The sequence below is a fragment of the Periplaneta americana genome, chromosome 1, assembly GCF_040183065.1.
Source record: "Periplaneta americana isolate PAMFEO1 chromosome 1, P.americana_PAMFEO1_priV1, whole genome shotgun sequence".
In the NCBI taxonomy this organism is placed as follows: domain Eukaryota; kingdom Metazoa; phylum Arthropoda; class Insecta; order Blattodea; family Blattidae; genus Periplaneta; species Periplaneta americana.
The window spans coordinates 85,945,464-85,968,737 of record NC_091117.1 but is presented as its reverse complement, the minus strand read 5'-3'; the positions used below and the strand labels follow the sequence as shown (position 1 = coordinate 85,968,737).

General features: G+C 34.2%; 1 protein-coding gene across 4 annotated transcripts in view; it reads right to left on the bottom strand.

The window, feature by feature from the left end:
• LOC138697884 (adventurous-gliding motility protein Z-like) overlaps positions 1-23,274 on the bottom strand; it is a 137,633-nt gene that overhangs the window by 86,698 nt on the left and 27,661 nt on the right. The window contains exons 2-4 of one of the 4 annotated variants that reach the window (XM_069823472.1): positions 22,148-22,205; positions 17,960-18,010; positions 11,554-11,779 (exon numbers count right to left, since the gene is read on the bottom strand). The exons of 1 other annotated variant lie outside the window; for it this stretch is intronic. The gene's annotated coding sequence lies outside the window, so the exon portion shown is untranslated. Of the gene's footprint in view, positions 1-11,553; positions 11,780-17,959; positions 22,206-23,274 lie in introns of all 4 variants that reach the window. 2 more of the 4 variants (XR_011331627.1, XM_069823479.1) reach the window with 2 other exon arrangements.

Sequence of the window (23,274 nt, the reverse complement as noted above, 5' to 3'; positions counted from 1 at the left end):
TAAAAACATTAGAGATTTTTATAAGGGCATAAAGGAATTTAAAAACTTATATTAGGCAAGGGTAAACGTGAGGATGAGAATGGTGCTTGTTTGTAGACTCTCATTCAATTCTGAACAGATAGAAAAACTATTTTGTATAACTACTAAATGTACATAGGCCAAATAGAAATGATCAGGACGAAATTCAAACACAAACTGCTGAGTCAATTATACCCTAACCCACACTTTCTGAAGTCGAAATTAGAAAATCTGAAAAATTACAAGTCTCCAGGTATCGATCATATTCCAGCAGAATTAATAATTGAGGAGAAAAATTCTCCTTAAATATTAATTGTTACCTTAACAGATATTATTCTGTAGGACTAAAAATAATAAAATAAAATCTTTAGTAAATCCAGCAGAATTAATACAAGAAGGTGGAAGCGCATTATCTAGCGAAATTTATAAGCTTGTACTTGCTATTTTGGAAAAGGAAATTGTACCAGAACAAGGGGAGCAGTCCGTAATTGTACAGTACCGATCTTCAAGAAGGGGGAAAAATTAAATGTAATAACTTTCGATGAATATCACTTTCGTTGACGTCCTATAAAATTTTGTCCTATGTTTTTTGATCAATCAATCAATCTCCTTAACGTATCCACCTGTTTGCTGATAACATATAGTCCACTCTAGTCTATTCAGTTTTTGTTTTTCATGAGAAATGAGGGGTATTTTGATGAAATGTTCTTTTGAGAAGATTAACTTCATATGTAGATGAAATTATTGGGGATCATCATTGTGTTTTTAGGCATAATAGATCGACTATTGATCAGATTTTTTTTTTATATAGATATTGGAGAAAAAATGGGAGTATAAGGATTCAGTACATCAGTTATTCATAGATTTCAAAAGGCATATGACTCGGTTAAGACAGAAGTTTTATATGATATTCTTATTGACGTTGATATTCCCAAGAAACTAGTTTGATTAATTAAATGTGTCGCAGTGAAATGTACAGTTCCCCAAAAAAGGAATGAAACGATGGAATATTCTCAAGTCTCAGATGTAAGACACTGCGAATGATCGGAGACCAGAACACTGATACACAAGATAACGAATGTTTGAGGTACTTATATTCAGGCTATTTGGTTTGTTACTAGCATCGTTCCGAAATTCACTTCAAAAACTGCAAAAAATATTGTAATATGACGTAAATAATAGACAAGTATATAGGCTACATAAATCGTGCAGTTAAATCGACATTTGAAGTTTCATGACTAGATCGACACTCTGTGCAGAAATTGGAGCTTTTGTGTCGTCTCAATAGCTCAGATGCTAAGTCTTCTGTGTATTATGCAGAAGAGAGCGGGTTCCATTCTTTCCATTGTTAATGTATACTACCAACTTCTTTTTTATCTGAGTAACATTGAAGTAGGAATTTTACAGAGTCCTGAGATTAAGTGAGGGGCCCGATATCTAAATGGGCTATGTCATACAAAGTAAATTTTAAGAAAAATGCAAAAATGTCCTACATCTCATACAAGACAGATACAAATGCGGGATTGGCTCTAACTGATGAAGACGTCAGTAGCAAACATGCCTACCATGTTTATTCAAATCATAATGTCCAAATATTCGTTGTGTAAGAAAATTTAAATTTTGATATATCCCATTTTGATCCATTTATTTTGAAACTCATTACTCTAATTTTATATTACTTGATCTAATTATGCTTTTGAACATGATTTCGTTAAAATAAAGATTTCAAAATACATTTATTTTATTTTTAATAGCACTATTCCCAAAACAGTCACAAGAAACTTAAAAAACTGGAAGTGTTTTACTTAACTATTAGAGTAATTGCATGGTTTTACGAGAATTATAACAAAATCACTCTTCAAACATGTACACAGGAATCTTTAACAAGGAAAATAGGACTCAATATTCGGGGGGCCCATGGTTCGATTCCCAGACCAACTAACCTGAATGTTATTAGGCAAATGCCGGGTAGGAATTTTCATTGCAATGTTCCATTTTCTCTTCCCCTCCCGTGTAGAAAAAGAATTTTGATATCCATATCAAATCATTCATCTTTCTCATCTCATTCAATAGGCAACCGTTCTTGGGTTCCCAGCCTGCCGCTATATCTCTGTCAGGATTCATTCCTTAAGAGCACTTCCGAGGGCACTCCGACACCTTGGAAGGGCCGTTGGAATGGATTCTGTGCTGCTTGGTCACCTTTTCGGTGTGAGGGTAGGAGGCCTCCATTGGGTGTGCAGATGAGGGGTGACATGCGGCCGGTTGACTGGTACACACTCATCCTCATTCATCCCATAAATTCAGGGTGCACAATAGGTCTTAGTATGACCGATGTGCAAAGGGTCGTCCTAACCCCCCCATAGCCACCATGACCTAACCTAACCTAACAAAGGAAAAGCATGTGCAAAGGCCATTAACATCCACTTCTCCATCTTGTTCGTTTGTTGGCACATTCATGGTCATACGAATTTGCAGGTTTATCTGGTCTGCGAATGGTCTTCTCCTTTCCAGAACAATCCAAAATGTTTCTACAACAATCCTTCTACATCCATGATGTATCGATGTATTGATACCCTACAGAAAAATTTTCCTCGTTTGCACAGTCCATATGATAAATATTGTTTGTTCTAAAAGCGTAAAAATGCTTGTTCTTTAAATAAGATGAAGAAAAAATATGTTTAAATTCTGAGATCTTAAATAGAATGCAGCTGGTCGGTTTCATCATGTCTTTTGTAAATTTCTTTCACTTACGGACTGGGCATTCTTCATTGCCAACGTTGATTACAGTTGCATGTTTCCCAGTGATAATATGATATTCTTTTGGCAACATAATTACCTCTAATTTTTTTATTTGATTCTCCACTTTTCCGAATATATTGTCGCAGGGTAAAAAACTGTGTCCAAGAAGAGGGAATGGAACTCCGTCATATTTCAGGGATGATGGAGCTTCATTGTAGAACCATCAACAGATCATCGATATTATAGTAGCATTTTTGTGACTCTCATCCATTTGAGATCAAAAGAATTTTCTCAATTTCATTCATGTCGTTACATATCAGTCTATTCCTTCAGAATTTCCTTTAGAAGTCTCATGTTCTAGTATGTGTAAGAAAATGCACTATCTGGTCTCAATATTTTGTCTTATCTCTGCTCAACTACTGTTGCATTGTACATGTAATATTGCCTGGCTTAATATGTTGCTTGGTTAGAAGACGTCGAAATGCCAAATTCTGCTGACAATCATAGATCAAAGTGAGAAGGCCTGGAGGCATCTCATTCTTGAATATATAAAAACTTTTCACTCTTAGCAGATGAATACATTGAGCAGTCATAGCCTGTAATCTTCTGTCTGAAGTAATATCAAATACTGTAGAGAACTAATACCGGAAAGCAACGCGATTAACATGGTGTCGGGCGGCGACACGAGAACACTAGCGCTGTGTAGCGGCTTGGTTTGAACAATGCTTCCAATATGTATTGCTTCAAATACCGTACGATGCTCTCTACAGTATTTCATTGCGTACATATCTAGGAAGGGTTGGGAGGAATTGTGGTAGGCCTATACAGTATTACATGAGAGCTAAAGAAATCATTACAGAACGGTCAGATTTACATTCTCGTTAATTTAATTGTCATAACTATTGAACTAACATTATGATGCTAATAATAATATTATAAGATGTTTTAAAAGAGATATCACATTGGTGAAAAACAACATTAAAGCTACAGTGCATACTTCTTAATTGTCCCATTAGCTCTCTATTCTCCAGGTTACCGATGCATTACTTTTTTTAGCCTTTCTGTTCTTTTTTCCAGTCACTGTTCTACAACTTATTCTGTCACATTCATATTTTACAAAAAATTGATCATTACGTTAAGGAACTTGTTAACGAAAACATGTTTACAATCTTTACATACTGAATTAGTTTGATCTATTTGTTCAAAAATAAGGGTCATTATCTTGGTTTTTACACCTTGTCTGCTTGATGAAAGAATTTTTCTGAAGTACGTGTGAAATGTTGATCGAATAATTTTAGATAAAGAAACTGAATAACTTGTGGGAATTAGAAAATTAGCACTGTCATACTTTTTATTTGCAATGTGCTGATAAATGCCTGTCAAGTTTTCAGATTTGAAACTAGCTAGTTTCAGTTTGCATGTCTCATGTGGTATTCTGCTACAAGCCCACCCTGTCACATATGTTAGTGCATTATCTGGAATCATACACTGATCATGACTGTCCTCTTCAAGTTCAGCGGTTTCTACAAAACTGTTTTCTGTTGCTGGATAATCACTGCAGATTCTAAATGAACTAATCTCCTTCTTCGTAACTAAAAATTCACTGACTTCAATTTCACAGTTGCCTTTCTCTGAAGGTGTTAAGAGCTGGCAGCTCATAATTCCTCTGACGGCAGACTTGAATTTACAGCTGTCAGGGGTAATGTTATTACCACCCTTAGAACTCACAACAGAGAAAATATTTTCAATACAGCCTTGTGTTATACGTTTTTTAAGCAGGAACCGAAAGTTAAAATTTTGTTCCAACCCTTAAAGCAAGGAGGGTTTGTCCTTTTTTCGCTCAGAATTTTCAGTTTTGAAAACAGACTTTCTAGTTTTTGTAGAGTCGTCCAATGACAAGTAGTAGCTTGTAAAGCCCTGCGTGAGGATTTAGCATCGTTCGTGGTCGATGAATTAAAAGAGTCAAATCCACGATCCACTAGCTCTATAAACTCAGCTGTTTGAAGAGCTTCTTCAGGTAGTGACTGAAACGATACATGAGTTTTTATGGCCTTGCTGACTGAATGACTTAGCACCTGTGCAGCCAGACAAACCCTCATGGGCGAGAAAGATGGAAGTTCTATATGTTTTTGTCTCAAATTTGGGCATAATCGAGGATTCATATCTTTATCCTTATTATACAGTTGCCACTTGTATACTTCATCTTTGTACGAAAGGTCGTGCCGCTTAAAGTTGTTCTCCATCTATTTCAATAAATGGTTTATCAACCTCGCATCCCAATAAATTCCTCATTCCAATATTACTGGCTGCCTGATCACTAACGACTACTTTAGGAAAACAGCCACATTTCCTAACCTCGAGGATGGCTTCGGAAAGAAGATCCTTTAGAACATCACCGGGCGTGGAATTATTAGATAGGAAATATCCTATTATCTGCTTGTAGTTGGTTTGCAAGCCCCTAATCATAAATACTAAAGCCTGATTTGCGGGTTTCAATTCTTCACTTTTTGTTTCATTTTGACTCTCGTACGGTCCAAATTCTACAAAGCCATCGAATAAATATAATTTTGCATCATACGAGAAACTTTGTTTCAAAGATATCTCGTCAAGTACAATGGAAACAACTCTCTGAGCTGGTGTCAGACTTCTCGATTTTATCTTAAGAAGTTGCATTATTGTCTCATTGAAACCTGGACCAACACCCAATTGTTGCAGCCAATTACGTAAGGAGCGAATAGTCGGCAAACAGAAAGTCTTCCTCAAGTATCGATATGCATTCGGTGAAGCATAATGCAATGCCAGTGCGAAATATTTGTCATACACGGTATATCGCCTTCCCATAGGTTTTCTTTTTCTTAGCTTCAACTGAGATTTAAGAAATGAATCTTCTACCAGCAATTGAACACATTCTAAAGATGAATGAGATTTTTTAAATTTTTGTACGTCAGCTCTTAGGGTTTGAATGAGTTTCCTTTGTTTTGACATAATTTTCTGCGCATTCCTTAGTTTGTTAGTAAGAAATGTATTTTTTTCTCAGACGAAATTTTTTGTCTTTTAGGAGTTCTAGCATTCTCCAAGTTATCTATAACAAGATAAATTTTGTGCTTTATAAGGCTTACAATATTATATTTCGAAACATTTTATATTGCAATCATATTTGCTAGCATCACAGCCTCTTAGACAGGCAACTATTCTTACTTCTAGCTCGCTGCAGGCAACACAAGAAATGTTTCGATCTCCTCTCGCAAGGCCGACCCTCTCGTCAACTTATTCAAACCTTTCCGCTTGGAGCGCTGTTAGTCGATGTCGCACATATGAGAGCTAGCTTTCCGGTATTAGTATTTACAGTATTTGGTAATATTACCGTAATTCATAAATTAACGCCTATTACATTAGTTTAAATAAATATTTTTCATAGCAATACAGTCCTTGCCTTATAAATTAGAACAGAATTCTAGAGGTATAATTACTGTGTAACTAAGGTCTAAACCATGTTAGTTTTCTGAAAAATCTAGCGGAAAAACTTAAATCAAACAAACTTTGGCAAACATAGACCATTCTGTTTCATCTGCTCTGGAAATATAACGTAAAGATATGAAATATAGCCCATTTTGTTCTGTTCAAATAACGGCTGGCATATCCCATTTTGATTCATTCATTAATAATAACATATCCCATTTTGGTACATGTACTAATTTTCTCCATGCATTTTACATGTCTAAAATAAACCATTTTGAAACTGCACCTTTCACAGTGTAAAAGTCTTCAACCCAAACTTGCCAATGACGTCAATAACTCATTTTCTGAAAAAAAGTCACATAGCCCATTTTGATCTCCGGAGCCTCAAGTGTTAATTATAATATTATAAACGTTAATCTAATTAATGCAATTACACCATTTATTTATATATAATATTATAAACGATAATCTAATGAATGCAATTGCACCATTTATATTATGCATAATTATATCCATATAAGTATGTCGAATGTAAATGCATATACAGTATATTAAAAACTAACAATTACAATGAAATTTTAAAATTTAAAATGCTTTAACAACAAGCATTAATAAATTGATTTTAAATAAGTACATTAACAAAATATTAACCTATCAGCCACTGAAATAAGATGGAGAGACAGATATTTATCCAGCTTTTTAGTCTCGCACCAGGCATGGTCCCATTCAAAATACTGGCAAAGAATATTATAGCCCAGGCCATTTAGGATGACGTTCCAAGAAGAGAAACATGCGAGTGAGAGTGCTGAATCCCCCTCCTCGAGAAGGCTTTAGATCAAGTTTTTTCATTTCATTTCATTTACTGTATTCTGTAGATATTACATCAGCATTGAAGCTTTAAGATGTGAAATAAGTCACAATTTTGTAAGATTACAATTGTACAAATGTTTGTACTATATAGAATGAGGAGGTGAGATATGGCATATGAGCTGTGTGACAGGAGAAAGAATGAGCTATCAGAAAGAGAGTTTATTTCATGATAATTAATATTATACCGAATCTACTGACACGAGAATTCATCTGTCTTCCCCCTCTATACCCACTGGTGACACAGCCATGGCTTATGATTGATAAAGTCACAGGACAGGTTTTGCCTCCTCTACTATAGTAAAGCTCATCTCAAAATTAGTTACATGGCGCTTGGTAGAACATATCCTGAGTACATCTGTGATCGGTCAGGCTGCCGTACAGCATCTTAAGATCCCGCTTTAATAATGTCACGTTCCTATTTCATTGCCGATCACTTCATTAAAGCACTGTTAAATTATATTTTAATTTTATTCTATCAGCACCTAAGGAATTGGCCACCTGTGTGCACGCACATTCTTTACACCTACTAGAACAGGCCGTGACCAGAAGAGTGGCTGCAGCAGAGATAATGGTGCTGTACAGTACATAATTGCAGAAGCAAGAAATTCTCTCTACAACAATGTAGGCTAAAAATAGTGATTGAAGTATGCAAAAAGGGAATAATGCTTCGATTACATTGTACTTATCCCAGTGTAAGATACTTAGTATAGACAGCCACATTTGAGCACTTTTTGAATACATGAAGGGCTTTTTTTCTGATGGTACACAACAGTACCAGTAAGCAGCACTAGTGTCTTTATTCTTTGAACTTTTTAAAATCAACATTTCCGTCATTGGATTGAAAAATTAATCCTACAATCGGCAGTGGATATAAACATCAATCTACTGTATAATTGCATGGAGAAGAAGGTGCCTGTAACAATACGCCCTTATACCGGTACATAGAAAAAATGCACTGGATACATGAATAAAATCTCAAAGTATGAACTTTTATGTAGGTACTAGTATGTTATGAAGGACTAGCAAAAAAAAGTCTAATGCAGATCCAACTGTAACAGAACTATACTTGTTCAGTGACAATAAAATTGTCCTCGACAGAATAAAAATAATACTGCTGCGAGATTTCTGATGCTTTAATTGAAATGGAGTAGTTAAAGATAATGAAACAGATAATTTCCACTGAAAGAATATTCTCTTCTGCCTTATGACAGAGCCTTCATTCTAAATTAAGATAATTTTCATAAGGCAGAGAAAATCTACAAAAACGACTAATACTGTGAGCTTATCATTAAGGCATCAGTCAAGAAGAACATCTTTAGCACATTGTAAGTAATCCTGAATGATGATATTAATTGGAAAGTTGGTGTTCTTCCCTTTACAAGAAGACTTGAGGTTTCCAGTTTTGTTAATAATGACATAATGAAGAATCAATAGAGAATCCGTATATACATATTTTTTTTCACAGCGAGTACAGTGATTCATATCCAGATTAGGTCTCAACCCGTGCTTTTTCGTTAATAGTTTCGCTGAATTCAAGTTCATACTTAGAAATTCTGTTCACAGATTCAGTAGCCTTACAAAAGTAGCATATTCCTGTATTAATATAAAAATGTAGGCTTCGAGATTGCAGAATTCACATCCTTTCTGGATATGTTTCTTTCTGGAATATGTTATTTTATCAGCCCACAGGATTATCTGTACTGTAGAGGAAGAATACAGTAGTACCGATACATTTAGAACTTATAGAACGCGACCTCTTAACCTCTATCCTCTACCTGTATCAGCACGGTTGTTTGATGTCTAGGATACGAGGTGAAAGAGCTAGTTTGCTGCATCACTGTATATGGCTGAAGGTATAAAAATACCGACTATTGAGTAATGAATACAGTACAGTTTTCATGTACCGATAGTTTATTTTTCGCAGTTGAACAGACTTGTAGGCCTAATATGTTAAAATATATCATATCCAAGAGTGAATTTTTGTATTTCTTACATATTCAGCAGTCACTTCCAACAGTAATATGGAGGAGTTTAGCATAAGATTATTACCAAATGTGAAGATTTTTTCCTAACAGTTTAAAAATATGCCACCAGTATCTAATTTTTCTCGAGCTGTATTTTACATTAATGCTGTTATTGCAGCAAGCTTCTCAATTGTTTAAAGTAAATAATCTTAAAAGAAAAAAAATGATGACATGTCCAATAACTTTAACCCCTCACCCTGTGAAATTAAATGAATAGAGAATTTTGAAAATGATCCTAAAAGACATATTACATAAATAAGATACCATAACTTAAATTTCCAAATTCCTTAAAAATGATAATATGTACTGGTATTGAAGAAATAAAACAGTTATTTTGTCTTTCCTATAAAATTAATGAAACTGGATGTCACCTTTCTGCATTTAACGATTCAATATATGTACAAAATATTCGTCTGAAATGTTTTCAATAACTGTAATGCTTAGTCAGTCCTAATCTGTCATTAAGACTTTCTAAAATCTTTGAAGAAAATTTTAAAAATTTGTAATCGTAACCACACTTTTTGGTTTGAAACATGTCTCAAGACATTTGTATTGTAGTAATGAGCTCTCTTTTTGAGACTGAACAATTTTAAAATAGCCTATTCTTTTTAGGCCTAGACAGTGATTATTAAAATTAGATCTTTCACAGAAGTGTTAAAAATTAACTATTAGGCTTATATGACTGTGTGCGAAAAGTGCCTTTAACACTGAGTTCCAACTGTTTGCACTGATTGTCAGCTGTTTCCCATCAAATATCATCACATGGCAGCAATTGCAACCGATATAGATAGTGGTTCAAACAATTGCAGGCCTACTTTTAAAAGTGACTTCATGGTTAAGAAATGTGCAAAAAATTAAATAAATTGATTCAATAACTATTTTATTGATAACTTTATGAAACTATGTATCAATTAAATGTGATTATATAAAATTAGTGGCCAGTTGGGTTTGGACTGGGAACCTTTCAACTTGCAGAACAATAACTTACCACTAAGCTTGGTTTACCTATATATCCAGGTGACCATTCTGATCCAATTACAATGCAATATAATAATTAATTGACATGAAAACGGTACGAATTTGAAAACTAACATTACTATCAAAGCTGTAATAAAATTCTCATACAATAACAACATCAATATTTAGAATATAAATGAGTAGTGTATTTAGTATAAGTACCGGTATAGAGTTCTTTAGAGTTTGGAGAAAAATACTTTCAATATTATATTGCAGTACATACCTAGAGTTTTCAAATAACTATTAATTAGTATATTTAAAACCACTTCCCTGACCTCCGAAAAAAAACCCTTAACCTCCCATGCAAGTATAGGTATGGTATATTATAACTACGGCTCTGAAGATGATGACCTAAAAAATCACAGAAAAACGACCTATAAAATGAACTTAAATTTCTGAAAATATGACATTAAAATTTAAAAAATGACCATGATTTTAATAACACAAACAAAATAGTACCGGTACCGTTATACTTCCATCTGAGGAAAATACATTGTCATCAAACTCAGTCACTAACTGTCGCAAAAATTTTGACTGTTTTGTTTTACTTTCAGCATTTTTACGTCTTCACTTGTAAGATGCAATATGCTGACTGCGGCTGGAGTATTTTTGTTCTATTGCGTTGAATGGGGAGAAGCATGTAACACACGTGATCAGAAGTCAAGGCTAATGCAACCACAAGGAAAATTACTGCATCCAATCGAATTGCGTTTAATCTGCAGTAGGTTCTCGAATATAGGCACGACTACACCTTAAAAATGTTCGTTCATAAGCAGAAAAGGCCAAAAATGCACAAAAAGTAGAAAATTTCCAAAAAGAAAATGACCAATAGACAATAAAACACCGAAAAAAAAAAAAAGCAAAATAAACGTAGGCCTAAGCTACATTAGTTCATGTTGAAGTAAAACGAGTTTGTATTGCATCCTGCATTGCCTGTGTTGTCTCAGAAAAAGATAATATTTCATGAACTTACGAGCCCTAATTATAACTCTCAGTGAAGTGAAGGATGCAAGAACGATAAATTTCCTCCTTTTCGTCATTCACTTGTGTTCCCTGTTGAATGTGTTGGTCAATTCTCATGGTGGGATACCGATACACAAAGTTTTACTATTTTAAGTGGAGAAGTGTGAGAATTGTCTCAGTACCAGCACTAATGAATGGCTGTCTAAAAAAAAAAAAAGTACCGTAGTCTACATATCTTAAAACTGATTTTATTTTGTTCATAGGGCTTGCTTCTCTTGGCCTATGGCTTCATTTCGCAAACATCCTTATTTACAAAATAAAATGTCATTTTTAACACTTGTATCATAAATAGCTATTATACAGGCATAGTGTCATATTGGTCTAATTAAATATAATTTATCTTCTACTAAAGTAAGCTATTTCAGTAAATACCAATATGTAAATTTATATTAAAGAAACTCACCTCTAAATGAGAGCATGTAGAAATCATTACCGGTACTGTAAATTTAATATTGAACACGCTCATTTCGCAAGTTACAGTTTCCTCAAAATTCTTTCAGCTTTTCTACTATTCTTCAATTGTCAGCTCATCCTTCTTTTCTTCTTACCCTTCTCCTCCACCTCCACCAAAACCACCACATAAGCCTCTTCTTTTTCTGATCTCTTCCATCTAGTTCGCAGTAGTGAACCTGCACACAGTAATGTTATGTTTTATTTCAGTTACTGATACCAACTACATAGCGTTCACTTACATAATGTGGATCGACCAGAGTCATGCGACTGCCATGAAGGCCATGCAATACGCCCTGAACCATCTCCCACTTGCTCGGCAGTTTTATTATCACTGAGGTGTAAAAAATAATGACCTTCTGTTGCAATACATCTCTGGCAGCTCTTAAGGATTTAAGAATTTTAATGGCTTCATATGCTTTAGTTTTAGAGACACCAGTTTGCTGCACAAGACAACAGAGAGATTTCTGTGGGATGTGTTCAAATATTTCCCCTATTTCATCCAGTTTTTCCTCAGTAAGTACACGACGTGGTCTTTTGCTGCTTCTATTCAATACTGACCCTATTTCTTTAAATTTTTTTAACGAGGTTGCATATGGTGTTTTATGTGGAAGGTAACATGAGGAAGTTTTCTTGCAAATCGTCTTTTTACTTTTATGCAGTCACTCTTTTTCAGATAAGTCTCTACCATGAAAATCCTTTGCTCTAATGTAAATTTCTGTGAAACCACTCCTAAATCTAAACACACTCAGAAGAATAACACGCAATCTAATGTCGATACAACTAGGCCTACTCTTACAGAGAAACTTAAATGGACTACTGAGCATGCAAGAGACAGTTTGCCACATGTTACATAGCCTACACTTTATGCCGGTTGCATGCTGCTTGGTCGACCTATATTATGTAAGTAAATACTCTGTACAATATCACACCATAATATACTGTAATAATTAGGCAAGACTAGATATTGTTCAGTATGAGTTACAGCGGCAACACTGTGTTGTCTTTGTTACTGCACAGAGTTTGATTTTATCTGATGTCTTCATATGAAGTATTCAAGAAGGAATGCAGATAAAATATCAGTATTATATTTCCTGGATAAATTACTTGTAATTAATGTTTTTACAAAATATCTCTGTACGGACGGACAGAAGACAACAAAATTGTGGCTCTCAAAATCAATTTTATACAGCATAAAAATTTTGGGCCAATCTTCGATACACTGTATACAGTTTTCTTTAACTTATTCTCAGAACAACCTATGTGAAGCTTACAGAGTTCATCCACTGAACCAGACTTCTTTTCATAGATACTGGCATATCAGTAACAGTTACTGTTTCCTTAATTCATATGAATGTGGGATACATTTTATATTATTAATCTATTACGACTACAACGACCAATGTCACTACGTTTGTAACTATAGCCTACTGATATTAAGCTAACTACTGTATAAGTAATATGTATAACCTCTGATCACATAACAGATTGTTCAACCCAATGGACTTTCAAGACAACTTTTATTAACTTCACCGCGCTGTCATCTACCATATGCAAAGAAGTCACGTTATAACTCTGATGGAATTGCATGGATTAATAGTTTGCAGCTGTACTTCCATCTAGCATTGTTATAAAAAAAAATAATTTTCGACAGTGGAGATCCTAGTAGTTGTTCCCTTTTATACATTACTATTCATTACTATTTTACAACATGGGAATGGCCAATCTGATATATATGTGATCAGGAATATAACTTACATATGGTACTGGTAACTAACATAATAAGGGTCCTTTTAATCGTTATTTTCGAGGTGATTAGATACGTAAACCTGGTACCTGTATTCATTCATGCTGAATTTGGAAGACACGCATAGGAAGTTAAACTATAATTCTCAACTCCTTAAAAGGAATGCTTTTTTCTTCCTTAATTAGAGTGGATAATTATTGTGGATGGCACTCATTTGTGTTCTATAAATTTGATATGGCCGAATAATCCCGTATAGAATAAAGAATGTAAAATTTATTATTAATTACACAAATGGTTCTTATTAACTCGTGATGTCCCAATGTCTCCTATAGGTGACACTCCCTAACAAGCTGTCCAAAATTACCAATAAATATATTTAACACATTGACTGCTGCTTGAAGCGTATATACGTCTCACAGCACGTATAGGGCGTATATACGCGTCAAGTGGCAGTCATCGAGTTAAACATAAATCGCCGTCGACAATGCCTTAATAGACATCTGGTAACTGAATTTCAACCATTTTTGGCGACTAGCTCGTAAATCTGCAGCAGTAGAGAAGAAAACATCAGCGTGGATGCAAAAGAATCTCAACTTTGTGCGCACTTGACATAATGGCTTGTGAAAATAGAACTAAGAGTTAAGTAGTTTTATTTTTGTTTCCATATATACATTACTAAACTATTGATATTTTATATGCAATTTTCAAAAACAAGTAAAAAAGGTGCATATAGTGTATATAGGGACTACAAAGTGACATGTCACCTCCAGGTGACATTGGTCTCACCTCCAGGTGACATTGGTCAGATACATTAAACGGCCGATCTCATTATATTAGTATAGTTATGTTACTTATTTTTCTTTTATAGTCTGACTGTGTATGAAATACTGGAGATGATGGACGAAGATACAGTTGGAGCATCGTCTGTAAGTGATATTACCATATTTCCACCAGCTGATGGACCAGTTATCGATGAGGAAAGTGATGACGAAACAACCAGTGACATCAACCATCTTCAAGGAAGAATACTCAGATCTACATTTGAAGTCAACGTTACTTCTGCCAATGACGTACTAGTAGATAATGATGAAGGAAATAACCCGAGACCATCAACAATTGACCAGATAACAATGTCCAATTCTTATATTGAGGAAATAAACATTCAAGTTTCAACAGACAAAAACAAACTGCCGAATTTAGATATGAATATACATGGAAGAAATAATTATGGTCTACGAAAGAACACAGTGTTATTCTAACATTTCTCGCGATGAAAGGCAATCTATTTCTAGTATTAGACTTCAGCAGAGGAAAAAAAAAAAACAAAATAATATACTTCTAATAATTCTTTTCGTAATAAAGAGTGGTCTGACAAAGAAGAAATCTTTACTTGTAAATCTGGAAGAGGCGACGTAGATGAAACATTTACAGATTATACTGAATCAAAACTTACTCCTGTCTAATGTTTCGAGCTCCTATTCAGTGAAGAAATACTCGCTGTCATGTGTAAAATGTCAAAATTGTATACCCTCCAAAGAAATCATTCTATTGAATTGGACAAAAATTACATAAAAAGTTTACATTGCCATTCTCTTACTGACGGGCTACATATCTCCCCAAAGCATAACAATGTTTTGCGAAACAAAATCAGATGTACAAAATGAACTTGTATTCAGTACCATGAGGAGAAGTAGGTTTACAGAAATCCATAAATATATACATCTTTCGGACAATTTCAATCTTCCTCCTAATGATGAATTTGGTAAAGTCCAAGATACTTCGAGATTCTAAATGATAATATTAGCCAACAGTTTGAAAAGGTATGGTCGAGTCACAAATCTATTCATGAAACAATGGTTCCCTATTATGGGAGACATAGTGCCAATCAGCATATTCATGGAAAGCCATTCCGTTTTGGATATAAACTATAGTCAACAGCTACACGTCTTGGCTATCTCGCTGGGTTTGAACCACACCAAGGAGCTAAACAGGCCAAGTAGAATATGGGTTAGTAACTGCTATTGTGTTGGAACTTGAAAGCAGGTTACCGGCATCTTTTTCACCTTAGATTTTACTTTGACAATTTCTTCACAAGTCTCAAGTTGTTGTCAGTTCTTACTGAACACAAATGGAGGAACAGGAATCATTAGAGAAAAACCCATGGTGAAGTGTGTGGTTGAAGAATGACGCTAAGCACATGAAAATGCGCAATCGTGGTACAATATCTTTCGCTGTGACACAGGATGATGCTGTTGTTCGATGGCATGATAATAATATTGTCACTATTGCTTTAAACTTCCACAATGTAACTCCAATTTTGAAAGCAGATCAAGTCACTGTTATAGCAGGGAAACGAAGCAAAATTCAAGTGGATTGCCCTTCGGTTATTGAATAGTACATCAAATACATGGGAGGAGTAGATAGATTTGACGAAAATGTTAATTCTTTGAAAGCGAGCTTTCAAACGAAATGGTGGTACCCACTTTTTGCATTTGATCTCGATGCACCCTGTCATAATGCGTGGTTAGTATCAAGAAGAGATGCAATACAAAATGACTTGACATATTGTGAATTCCGGCGAAATATCTTGCAAATATGTTGTGGTCTCTATGGGAAAGATCCATACAGACATCCAGCCAGCGATTCAGTCTCATCCAGTAGTATTATTACATATATGCTATTTTAAATATTCTCCACTGAATAAAATATGATATTGCAGTCATTAGTCACCTACAGGTGACACCCCTACAGTCCGTTTGTAAATATGATTTTCCATGAATTCTCAATAAACAAGACTTCTATAGGTTATAATTAACATTATTTAGTCATCTATAAACAATTTGTACATCTGTAATGAGTTTGGGCTAAGACGGGTTAAGCTGCATCTCTACCGAGGACAATAGCCTACATTTATGTATGTATGTATGTATGTATGTATGTATGTATGTATGTATGTATGTATGTAATATTAAATGCTATATATTCTTACTGCTATGTTGTAGAATTTAGTTTACAATCTCCTGCATTTCTTAGATTATTATTAGTGTGTGTGTGTGTGTGTGTGTGTGTGTGTGTGTGTGTGTCTCTGTGTCTGTCTGTGTGTGTGTGCAGACTATGTATGTTATGCTTGCATGTATGACACATAATTCTTCATTAAATGTATATTAAGCTGCACATAAGATTATGTATTTAATTACAGTACTAGTTACGGAAATTCTATTAGTAAGATCCTAAGTCACGAATAATAAAATAATTAAGAAAATTTGACTTAAATACTTTTTAACTTCTTTCATCTTGACATAATTTCAGTACTGATAGTGAGTTATATTAAGGGTATGCTCATAATACAGATATAATGCCATATTTGGTAGAATTTGGTGTTGCCAGTTTTGTATAGATATGGTATATATTTGTCAATTTCGATGTTAAGTTGGGATCTTAATGAATAAGTTTATTTTTGCACGATAGTGTGTTTTCTCGTCATTACAGCAAACGGCTGCCATGGTTGGAAGTTATTTTTTGCACGATTGTTTTTTTTGCTGTATTTACAGCTATTGTTGTTAGGCCGTCAAAGTTAGAATTCCCACACAGAAACTTGTTGCTAGGGAAACCATTCCTCATAACATAACACTATACTGAAATAGACCCATTACAGTGCACTTATTGTTACTTAGTTACCATTACAGTGCAAGGCTTTGGAATAATATTGCTCTAAATTTTCAATGCAAAATATATTGTATTTGCAATTTTAAAAATATGATAATGAAAAATATATTGTACAATACAAGTTTTTTCAAACTTTTCCTCGATTTTGTAAAAAGCACTTCTATACTTACTATTACAATACAGTAATTATATAGGCCTACAAATGTCACCAATGTTGTTTTTACAAATATTGTACCAGAAGAAATGTAAGTATTAAAGTATAATAATTCATAATCATCGTCATCACCACCATCATCATCCAGACAAGTATAAGGCCCAAGGCCTGCTACACTGTCAGTGAGTCATTCTCGTTTTTTTTTTTTTTTTTTCTTTTTTTTTTTTTTGGGATGGGGGGGGGGGGCTTAAAGATCTCTTCCCTTGGGAACGGTATTGAAGCACGTGGCTTTTTGAAGTCAATTACGTTTCGTTTGTTTGACATGGTAATAATAGAAGTTGCAATTCTTCAACTAACTTTTCGTTTAATGTTCTCAAATTGTACTCAGTTAACTAAAATAGGAAATCATCAAAGCATAATATTTTTCTCTTAATAGTTTCTTGTTTAACACTCTTTTTAAGTTTTTAGTCTATGCGTCAGACGTAAAACTGGGATGATTTTCTTCTTTATATAATTTACATAGTCCTGCCAAGTAAGATTAGTATTCATTATTAGTCCTGAGTATTTATATTTCTGACTCTGAACAGAAATGATAACAAAAAATCATATTAAATTAATTAAAGGTAACTTACATATATGCCACATAGCTGTAAACATCCAGAGGCTGTAACAGCAGTGTAGGCCTACAGAATAGCCTATATTCTTTAATATAAGATTATGTTCTTACTTAAATACTGACATGAAAGAAATTACGTTGCTAAAATAGAAGTGTAAATTTTTTAGAAAACTTACCGTATTAATTTATTTGAGGTTCCAATTCTTCCTGATGATTGACAGGTACAGCTTTGTAGACATTGAAGTTCCACAGAATGAAAATGTTACCGATTATTTTATGATTACGGTACCAGTACTGGGAAATTTTAGCTTCAGTCTCATTTTTTGTAAATATACTGTATTTATTGAAGCTTTACGTACAGTACGTTAAATAGTTCAGAAATAGGTAAATATACTCTGTAGGTTATATGTATGTTGACATTTTAATTATTCAACTGTATTCTCACACTTATCACCTTCATTGCATATGATTATATAAATTTGAATTTCAGTGTAGGCCTACACTGTATAACAGTATATTAATATTTCACAATGCAAGAATGTAAAGGCTTACAGACACATACACTAAAAATTAAACATTTTCTTGATACTACATGGCATGTCATGACCTTTTCTCTTCTAGTTTTGCTAGTATTTTTTCAAGTAAAATTTTGTGTTCACCTAATGTTTTCTGTATCCTGTTTATATCCTCCTGATTACGGCGTAATTGTAGTTCATGTTGGTCCAGTTTATCATTCAACAATGTAACTTGTTCATATATATTCTGGTCTTTGTTTTCAGTTTCTGAGTCTGTGTCTGACTGTGGAGTATCAGTGTTCTTGAATTCAGTTTCAACTTTTCCATTATTTCTCTCGCTGACACGTTCAAGTATTATATTTTTTGCGTCGTCTAAAATATCTGGATCAATCTTCAATTCATAACATCTATCATCTTTATCATCTTCAATCTCTGTTTTAGCTTTATTATTTGGATATATAATGATTTTGTGATCCTTAAAGCAAGTTACCGAAAACACCATAACATCTTCAAGCAGCTTCTCATGAAATGTGACCAAGTTTTGAAAAATTCTGCCAGTACAACACTTATCAACAAATTCATAACAATCCATAATAATTTTCTCAACCCCATATATTAAATGCAGTTGTGATTCCAAACTCAGTTGCTTTGCATTGTCTGCGATAGCTTTAGTATCACTTACAGCCAAACCTGTAAGCAAATTGAAGAGAACCATAGAAGAAAAGAATAACGACATAAGAAACACAATCATACACAGTGGCCCGAAAAATAGCTTATCATTTGAGTCTGTGAAATCATCACTATTAAATTCGCCACTCATCATAACTATTGCTTTAGTGATTGTTGCCCATGGATAAGTGAAAAAATTGTATTCTCCTGTATTTTCTTTGTGAAACAAAATATAGAAACTGAAAGCAAATGCAAATATGATAAAAATGTAAGGAAGAAGACACTTGAAGTAGTTCACAGATACTTTCTTCAACATTTCAACCTTCAGAGAAAATTCTCTCAATCTTCCACAGATAATAGTTAGTTCCAGCCATGACAAAAGTACTCCTATTACTGCTATGTAGGAATCCGGTATACAGAACAAATGGAATAATGTTACAATAATGATGCCCCAATCTATGTAATTCTCTAGGTTTTTGTAATAGATCTTCCATCCCATAATTAGTTGGAATAGTTCTCTTGCAAATAAATTACAAACAATAATTACAGCTACACAAAATAAGTATGTTTGCAGTACCGGTATGTCAGTGTATAGATTTGCAATGCTCACAGAAAAATTAACTTTCACATCTGTCAAGATGTTTTTATTTGGATTGAGTAAGAAATACGCATTCAAATGCAACATGAAGATAGTCATAACAAATAGATTCGTATAGTAGAAATGTTTGACGTGATTCCATTTGAATTGTAAGAAGCATCTTATAACTGGGTGATTTACTACATTCTTATGTTCCTTGTATTTCAACAAACGAAATAACAACTCCGTTTCAGGTATAATTTGGGTCTGATGTTGAGCATTATGTAGTGACGCAGGATTTTTACAGTTTATTGCATTTCCCATAGGTTGAGATCTATTTGAATTGGACAACCGAATTTCCACTTCATTCCTTGCAGTACCATTTTCTTTGTCAGTATCAACAGACACACTACGAGAATGATATACTACACTAGCTGCATTCTTTTTTTCCTCTTCAGTTCTTTCAGTGCTTCCTCCTGGTTCGACAAGTGACGTCTGTGACGAAGAGCTCTTTACATTCTGCTCTGTACGAGAAATATTTGATTTAACTTTTGAATTTTGTTCACTGTCATTTTCTCCGTCCATATCAATAACTACACCAGGAGAATGATGTAGTCCACTAGCTGCGACACCTTCTTCCCCTTCAGTTCTTCCAGTGCTTCCTCCTGGTTCAACAAGTGACGTCTGTGACGAAGAGCTCTTTACATTCTGCTCTGTACGAGAAACATCTGATGTACCATTGGAATTTTGTTCGTTTTCTTCAAACATTAGAGGTGCATCTTCGAAATTTTCAATTTCGCTTCCCGCATTAGCATGTCTTTCTGTTGGTTGTGTAAGTTGCGGAATAATTACTGTTTCTTTCTTCAGTGACAGGAGAAAATCAAATTTAAATATAATTTTGAATTCCTCGTTGGAAGGATGTCCATCACTTATTACACATTTATTTAAAAGCCCTTCAATTACTTTTCCAGTTAGAGGCAGTTTATCATACACATTCTTAATATTCACATCTGCCCCTGCCCTCAGTAATTCTGAAACTGCATGCAGATCATAATTGCGGGCTGCAAAATGGAGTGCAGTGTTTCTTTTGGCATCTTTTACATTTATATTAAATTTCGAGTTTGAAGATTTGAGAAAAATTTTCAAAATTTCGTAATTCTGACAATGCGTTGCTATTATTAGTGGAGGAGATTCATTTCCTTTCTTTGTAATATCATTTGGGTCAATACCTTTCTCTAGCAGGAACTTAACCACATCTGGAAAATTTTCTTTCACAGCAAGCTGTAGGAGAGTGAGAATACCATTGTTGTAAGTTACAGACTGATCATCTTTACTCAATTCGTTTTCATAAGTGTGAAGAAACTTATTTGTTTCATTTTCATATAAGTGCTGAAATAATTTCGATTGAATGTTTCTTTCCTTGCGCCCAGCAGCATCCAATTTCAGTTTAGCAACTAGATCTGGGTAAGTACTTCTTACTAATTGGAGATCATTCTCATTAATGGAAATTTCTTCCTTTTTTGCATAATTCAATATGGATTCAATAATTTCCTTATTATTATTCTTTACTGCAATACCTAGTGCCGTATTTTCATTCTTACACTGTATGTTAACAGAAATATTCCTGGCAGTATTTAATAACATATCAACAACTTTGACGTTCCCATTCTCAACTGCTAAATGTAGACATGTTTTTCTCGTGACAGGATTGACAATATTTGGATCTGCCCCAGCTTTTAATAGAGCTTCAACAAATCGTTCATTATTCGTGTCTTTGATAGCAATTTCAAGAAAAGTAGCAGAATGTGGTGTTGGGCACCAATAATTTGGATCAATTTGTGAATAACCATTATCATTGAAACTGTTTAATATATTTGAAAACCTTTCTAAATCTTGTTTTTGAAGGGCCTTAATAAGCTGTTTATGAAGTCCAAACTTCATATCTACTGTCTTAGGAAGTGAGAGTGGTAGTTCGATATCAGGATACTTCTCTTTAATAAGCTGTCGTGCTGTTTTTGCACTACTCTCATGTGGAATATCTAGTTCCAGCGAACGACCACCAAATTTTAACATTGCTTCTACAATTTCTTTGCAACCATAATGTGCTGCTTCATAAATAGCAGTATATCCTTTTGAATTTTGAAGATTGATAAGGCAATCACACCGTTCCATTAGCATTTTGACACACTGAATATATCGATTTTTCATTTCATCATCCTTTGCATCTTTAGATTCTTTAGCAGTGTAATGCAGTGCTGTTCTTCCGTTCTTGTCTGTTGCATTTATTTTCGTTCTTTTATCTTTCAAAAGAATATGTAATGCCTCAACATTAGCGGATTTACAAGCCCAATGAATAGGTTCTGGATGGATTTCATTGATATTCGGTTTAACTTTTCTTGAACTCAACAATTCTTTCAGGAAACGACCACGGCCTGGATTTCGACACACATACTCTAAACAAGTGGTGTACTTGTATTCCTTCCCATACTGATGGTTGGGGTCTACATTTGGATTAGACATCAGTTTGGTGAATGTTTGATAGTCATCATTTTTAACAGCCTCTATAAATTTAATTTGCAATGATGGGGGTTCCTGATGTTCACCTCCATTATTTCCTTGTGTAGAGTTGTTTTCATGTTCAATATCTTCACTTGATGCCATCTGTGAACAGTATCAATTAAAATAACATATTCAATTATATGAATAATTTCCACTGTACATGAAGGATAGCTAGAATTAAGTTTTTCAAGGCAAAAAGTTTGGATTGCTTGTTCATCAAAAGCAGCCTAGTGACTGTTGTGTTCTTTTTAATCACACTTGGTGAGTAGATTATTTCCTTACCATTAACAGAGAGGAAGTGAGCTTTCGCTTTTTCTCAACAGGATTCTGTGACAGCATATACAGCCTAATTCTCAGCCCATGCATTCTCATGCTCTTGTTGTTGTTTAGCAGTGGCATAGCCAGCAGGTGGGCCAGGTGGGCCCAGGCCAACCCAAAAATTTACGAACTTTTGCGTTTTTTTTGGGGGGGGGGACACTCAACATTAAAAATAAACCATGAATCCAGAGCAATAGTTACAATCGATAGAATTAAGATGAGAAGTCAAAAATGCATTGAAAAGTGTAATTTTGTTTTGTAGATTGTTGTTTCCAAACTCCCGATACAAGGATCCTGATTAACTATAACCCACTATTAAACCTTGTTTGATTTAAGTGGTAAGCTATGAGTCATTGACTATTACCGATTTATCATTTAACCAGTGGTGTAGCATGAAATTTTGAACAGGGGAAGCTAACTCAAGTTGTCTTTCATGTAATATGAGAAAACGTATTACAAAAATACAGTCTTAAAATAAATAGTAGTCAATTTCAAGTCAGCAGTCGAAGATTGGTTGGAACATCGTAAGTAACACCAATAAGGCATGACCTCAAATGATACGTAGTAAAATATGATTTCACGGTTTACACATATCTCTTAGCAAATAGACACGTATACGTACAACATTAGCTCACTCCCTGTCATACTTAGAGAAATCACAATATTAGTATCATTACGTAAGTATGCGTCTGTCTTTTGGTTGTGTCCTTCATTGACAGCAAGGGAGTCGGTCATTTGTTTTTTTAAATCACAATTTTGTTCGTAAGTCAGTCTTGATAATACAATTGTCCTAAAAAAAATTCAAGTAAATTAGTGTCAGGAACTGTTATTTCGCTCATTATTTATTATATCA